The sequence below is a fragment of the Cebus imitator genome, unplaced genomic scaffold, assembly GCF_001604975.1.
Source record: "Cebus imitator isolate Cc_AM_T3 unplaced genomic scaffold, Cebus_imitator-1.0 Scaffold9, whole genome shotgun sequence".
Taxonomy (NCBI): domain Eukaryota; kingdom Metazoa; phylum Chordata; class Mammalia; order Primates; family Cebidae; genus Cebus; species Cebus imitator.
Window position 1 is genome coordinate 10815530 of NW_016107324.1, and position 6462 is coordinate 10821991.

The 6462-nt window shown below is 42.0% G+C and overlaps 1 pseudogene; it reads right to left on the reverse strand.

Annotated features, from left to right (window-relative positions):
• Positions 1-4384: 4384 nt before the first annotated feature.
• On the reverse strand, positions 4385-4894 carry LOC108315823 (annotated as a pseudogene).
• Between the last annotated feature and the right edge of the window lie 1568 nt (positions 4895-6462).

Here is a 6462-nt window from a genome sequence, read left to right on the forward strand (position 1 = left end):
GCAGAGCTTAGGGTGGTCTCACTCTCTAGCCAGGCTGGTCTTGAACTCCTAGCCTCAAGCAACCCTCCCTCCTCAGCCTCCCAAAGCATTGGGATCACAGGCGTGAGCCACCACACCCAGCCATTGTTAGGATTTTGATAGGGATCACACTGAATCTGTATTTCACTGTGGGTAGTATTAACATCTTAAATAAGAAAACTTTTTGGCCAGGCATGGTGGCTCATGCCTGTAATCCCAGAACTTTGGGAGACCGAGGCAGGTGGATCATTTGAGGTCAGGAGAGCCAGACCAGCCTAGCCAACATTATGAGACTCTGTTTCTAATAAAAAATACAAAAAATTAGCTGGGCATGATAGCATTTGCCTGTAATACCATAATACCAGCTACTCAGGAGGCTGAAGCAGCAGAATCACTTGAATCTGGGAGGCAGAAGTTGCAGTGAGCCAAGATTGCACCATTGTACTCCAGCCTGGGGGACTGAGTGAGACTCTGTCTCAAAAAAAGAAAACTTTTGATGATGAAAAAGTTCTATATCTTATGATGATAGTTACAAAATTGCATGTATTTTTCAAAGTTCAAGGCTGGCCATGCTAGCTTACACCTATAATCCCAGAGGGGAGGCCTACGAAGAAGGATCACTTGCAACCAGGAATTCAAGAGCAGCCTGGGCAATGCAGTGAGACCCTGATATCTACACACACACACACACACAAAATAGCTGAGCATAGTGGCACATGCCTGTAGTCCTAAATACTCAGGTGGCTAAGGTGGGAGGATCACTCGAGCTCAGGAGTTCAAGGCTTCAGTGAATTATGATCATGCCCTCTCAATCCAGCCTGAATGGCAGAGTAAGACTCTGACTCTAAAAAAAAATTAATAGGACTGTACACTTGAAACGAGTACATTTTATTGCAGGTAAAGGATACCTAAAAAAAACTGATTGAAAACTTTAAAGACCAGGTACAGTGGTTCACACCTGTAATTCGAGCACTTTGGGAGGTGGAAGGCAGGAGGATCCACTTGAGCCCAGGAGTTCAAAACCAGCCTGGGCAACATAGCAAATCTTTGTCTCTTATTTAAGGAAAAAAAAAAGGAGCTGGGCATGGTGGCACAAACCTGTAGTCCCAGCTACTCAGGAAGCTGAGGTGGGAAGATCACTTGAGCCCAGGAGGCCAAGGCTGCAGTGAGCTGTGATCCCACCACTGCATTATAACCTGGGTGACAGAGTTACCATGATCATAACAAGACTCGTGTCTTTACCAAAAGTTTAAAAATTGGCCAAGCATGGCGGCACACACCCATGCCAGCTGCTTGGGAGGCTGAGACAGGAGAATAGCTTGAATCCAGGAGTTCACGGCTGCAGTGAGCTATGATTGTGACACTGCATTCTAGCATGGGCAACAGTGTGAAACCCTGTCTCAAAAAATAAATAAATAAGTCAAAACTAAAATGAAAAATAAAGATTTTGTGGACTACGTGCTAGAGAAGCCTGTGTCACCAGGTACAGGAGGTAAAAAACACCAAGAAAAGCCTACTCTCTTTAGCCAAAGGACTCAAACAGGGGTAGCCCAACAAGACAGAAAGCTGAGCACTGAGTCACAAGACATTAGATCTCTATGGCACCAACGTAATTTACAACATCCTCCCTTGACTTTCATGACTTTGGGATATTGTATTCTCTGACATTCTATCTTTTCAACCACTTCTAAATCCGTCCTAAGCCTTAGTCTCTTCTAATTATCAGCAGGCTTCGGCGTCACTTAAGTGAAGTGAGGCTGGTGACACAACTGAATGCCCCAAGTGTGACTGCCCTGGGCTTCTGGCACAGAGGGACAGACTGAAACAACCCCAGGACACAGAGGGAGTGAATCTGTTAATTTTATGTGCACCACCTGCCAATGTCCTAGACATATATTTGATGGATGAATAAATAAATAATTTGATTTTCATAAAGACTTTTACAAGACGCAAATTAAACATGAAAGAAAAGTGTGGTCCCTGAATAATATGCACAGGGCTGAGAAGGTGGGGAAGCCTAAATGTAGATGTCAGGTGTAGATCTCAAGGCGTTTTCATGGGAGGAAACCTAGAGGTGCCGGTGAAGAGGTGTTGGGTGGGTACATTGATGGGGGTGGTAGAGGACTATGTCGAGATAAAATATTCACAATGGCTGACATTTCAGGAGATTGAGGGGACAATGAGAAAGGGTGACCATGCCTGTGAGCAGTTCTTGCCTTTTGAATAGGTACCCCACCCCAAACATACCTTCACTATTTTTATTTCATATTGTTTCTTGAAGATTTCTTCATAAAACAAAAATGCTCCTGAGCATTCAGCTTCTATCAGCTAAATTTTAATTGCCAGTTGAGCCAGTACGTGAAAGCCAACACCTATAGGAAACAGATTGTGATGGTCAGCTTTATGTGTCAATTCAGTATAGTCCCCTGTTATTCAATCAAACACTAATTTAGGTGTTTCAATGAAGGTAATTTGTAGCTGTGAATTAAATTCATAATCAGTTGACTTTACATAAAAGAGATTATTCTAAATAATCTGAGTGGGCCTAATTCAATCAGTTGAAAAGTTTTAATAGCAAAGCTAAGGCTTCTCTGTAGAAGAAGAAATTTCTCTGTAGTTAACTGCTTCAGCTGGTGTCTAAGAGATCAGGTCTGCTCTTCTAGGGTGCCTTGCCAGCTGCCCACCATCACATAAGCCAATTCTGTGCCATAACTCTCTTAATGTATATTTCCCGCTGGTTTGTTTGTCTGGTTGAACCCTGAGGGTTGGAGGTTCAGCATAAAAAGGCTTGCACGCAAGAGTAAAGGAAGAGAATCAGGCAGCAAAGGGAGTGATGGCAGAGGAGTTGATTTGATAATTTTGCCCAAGGTAGATCTTATTTGGGGGAAAAAAAGGGACAAAAAAGACAGGAGTCAGAGGAGACTGACAGTTCAAAAGCAGAGGAGGAAAACATAGGGAGACTGACTATCCCACAAACTCACTCTTCTTCAGCAACTTCAGTTGTGGGCAGTGCAGGAGTGAGGGAGAAGAGAATCGACTTTTAAATTGGATCTATCTATCTGCAGATTGCATGAAAGTTATTCTTCAGAACAGCACAAGCTCATTTTGCCTTCTTTGTGCTTTTCTTTTTTTTCCCAAGCCAAACTGTATCCAGCTTTATTAAAGATACTTGCCATCTCAATTGCAGCAGCAAAAGTGACTTCTGGAAAAAAAAAAAATATATATATATATATATATATATACTTTCCGTAAACAATCATAGTATTTTGGGCAGGACATGGGCAGACAATCGTTAATAGTATACAACAATTTTCAAACTCCCTTCTTCAATGGACTATGAAAAATCAGAAAGTCACTGTAAAACCCAATGAAGTCTTCATGTGATGCTCTCAATAGGGAAGGTTTAGAGTGAGGGTAGACATTTCACATTTAGCATATTGTTTAACAACTTCTCATGAGCCAACCCTGACTTTCAGGAAGTGAAATAAAAATGGCAGCATTTATCTGAAGATCTGCAATCTAGAAATGGAAACCACTGCTCTTTTGAGGGGAAAGTCCAGATTGCCTGACACACTGGTAACCAATTATTGAGGGTCAGGTCCCAAAAGATGTTTCTGTTAAGTCTATTCTGAAAGGTGGAAAGGGAGAAGAAGACATAAAAAACGAATTTGTTTTGCCATACCACAAAGCTTTTGTACCAAGGTGGCCATGTGTGTCAAAGTCAGGAAATCCATCCTCCTGGGAACCCAGAGGAATCTCTCAAAACTAGAAGGGAAAGGCATTTTCTCCACATCAGTCCAGCTTTGGAGAATTTCTACTAGTGACATATGCCCCTTCCCCCAAAAACAACATTGAAGTGTTCTGTGTACTAACAACATAGCTTAAACAAAATAGCAAAACAAAATTCTGCCTTTCAATAAAACTTGATTAAAAATACTATTAAAAATATGGCCGGGCGCGGTGGCTCAAGCCTGTAATCTCAGCACTTTGGGAGGCCGAGGCGGGTGGATCACGAGGTCAAGAGATCGAGACCATCCTGGTCAACATGGTGAAACCCCATCTCTACTAAAAATACAAAAAATTAGCTGGGCATGGTGGCGCGTGCCTGTAATCCCAGCTACTCAGGAGGCTGAGGCAGGAGAATTGCCTGAACCCAGGAGGTGGAGGTTGCGGTGAGCCGAGATCGCGCCATTGCACTCCAGCCTGGGTAACAAGAGCGAAACTCCATCTCAAAAAAAAAAAAAGTATGTTTTATTTTATTAAAAATAGTATTTTTAATCAAGTTTTATTGAAAGGCAGAACTTTTATAAAATGCAGAAGTTTTATTAAAATGCAGAAGCTCACAGTTATAAAAAATGTACACACTTCACTTGGCATTTCCAGCACTTTCAGTTTTCTGTGCCTAATCCGTTTTGGAATCTCCATTTTCTGCAGGGTTATTCCCCTCCTTGCCAGCATCAGCTTTTCCCTTTTTCTCTTTAGGTACCTTCTCTCTCTTCTTTGCGGAGGACTTTTTAGGGTTGGGCTCTGGCTTTGGAAGAGCAGGTTTAGCAGACAACCTCATGGATCTTCTCTGTGGTTCCTCTTTAACCTTGGCTTTATCTCCACATCATCCCCTTCAGCCTTTCTCTTGGTCATGGTGGCAGCAATGGAGGTGGGACACAGGCGTTGGGCGCGGGATACAGCAGAGCTCGGGCTTTGGTCAGTCTGGGGGTCATCACCTCTTCTTCTTTATACTGTTCCTCTTTGTGCATTTCTATTTGTTCTTGTAGCCCGAGAAGCAAATGCATATCTTTGCAACTAACACTTCCAGACTCATTTGCAAAATCAAATGCACTAAATAAACAAATAAATAATCAAACATGGGTCCCTTTTAAATAAGTGTTTCCCTCCAAATACCATGAATAATTTCAGTAAATTTTTGATAAATACTACTAGGTATTGTAAACTAAATGTGTATTTTAATAACTCAGAAGCAAGAATATAATCTAAAGCTGGAATAAGTCAGATGTTTGGATAAATATACACTTATGCCAGCTAATAAAAAGATGGCACTGTATGTGACCTTTAAAAGAAAGAACTGGCCCTTGGCTCTGGTATAGGCTCAAAGAACCAGCAGAATTCAAGTGCATGGGCTTGACAAAAACCAAAATAAGCAAAATATTAGATATCCAAAACTGGGCAGACTTAAAATTGTAAATTTGAAACAATCCACAATTGGATGAGAAATGTAGAAAATAGGCTAAAATTTTTCACATACAAATTAAATAAAAAAAAAATACATTGAGATAAATTTGAAAATCTTTGTGGTAAAAATTCCTTCTGAAAGGAACAAATCATGATAAACACCAAACAAGGATAAATCTCAAAAACATGCTGAGCGAAAGAAGCCCGCACTAAAAAGTGTACACTGTGTGATTCCTTTTATAGAAAGGTCTAGAACAGGTTAAAACTCATCTACAATGGAAACTTATCAAAACAGTGGCTAGCTCTGAGGGAATGGGGCTGAGGAAAGGGATTGACTGACATGGGTAAGAAGAAACTTTCGTGGTGGCTCATGCCTGTAATCCAAGCACATTGGAGGCCAAGGCGGGCGGATCACCTGAGGTCAGGAATTCAAGACCAACCTGACCAACATGGTGAAACCCCTTCTTTAAATTAAAAATATATATATAAAATAAAAAAAGAGAAAAAAAAAAGAAGAAGAAGCTTTTTTTTTTTTTTTTTGAGACAGGGTTTCACTATGTTGGTCAGGCTGGTCTCGAACTCCTGACCTCAAGTGATCCACCTGTCTCGGCCTCCCAAAATGCTGGGATTACAGGCGTGAGCCACCGAGCCCGGCCGAAAAAGAAGAAATTTTCTAAGGCAATTATTAGTCATCAGGAAAATACAACTGTTAAAACGTGCTCTTTGAATGAAGAGAGTCCCCCAAACAGGCTTTGTGTGAGCAACATGGCTGTTTATTCACCTGGGTGCAGGTTGGCTAAGGCCAAAAAGGGCATTAGCGAAGGGCGGTGGGATAGGAGTTGGTTTTAGAGGTTAGGGTAAATCTTTTGGGGAGGGGGCAGGGGTGTTAACAGAGTGAGATCACTTACAGTGGTCGGGTAGGAGTTAAGGAGTATGCATTACCATAAGTTCAGTTACAATGGCGGATAGGGTAAGGCCTAAGAGTAGTTAAAACGGAAGGGTGGGGTGAGGAGTATTCACATTATCATAATAACAGTAAAGCCAGTGCAGTGGCTCACCCCTGTAATCCCAGAATTTTGGGACGCCGAGGTGGGCGGATCACGAGGTCAGGAGTTCAAGACCAGACTGGCCAACATGGTGAAACCCTATCTCTACTAAAAAATACAAAAATTAGCTGGGCATGGTGGCTCGTGCCTGTAATCCCAGCTTCTTGGGAGGGTGAGGTAGGAGAATTGCTTGAACCGGGACCCGGGAGGC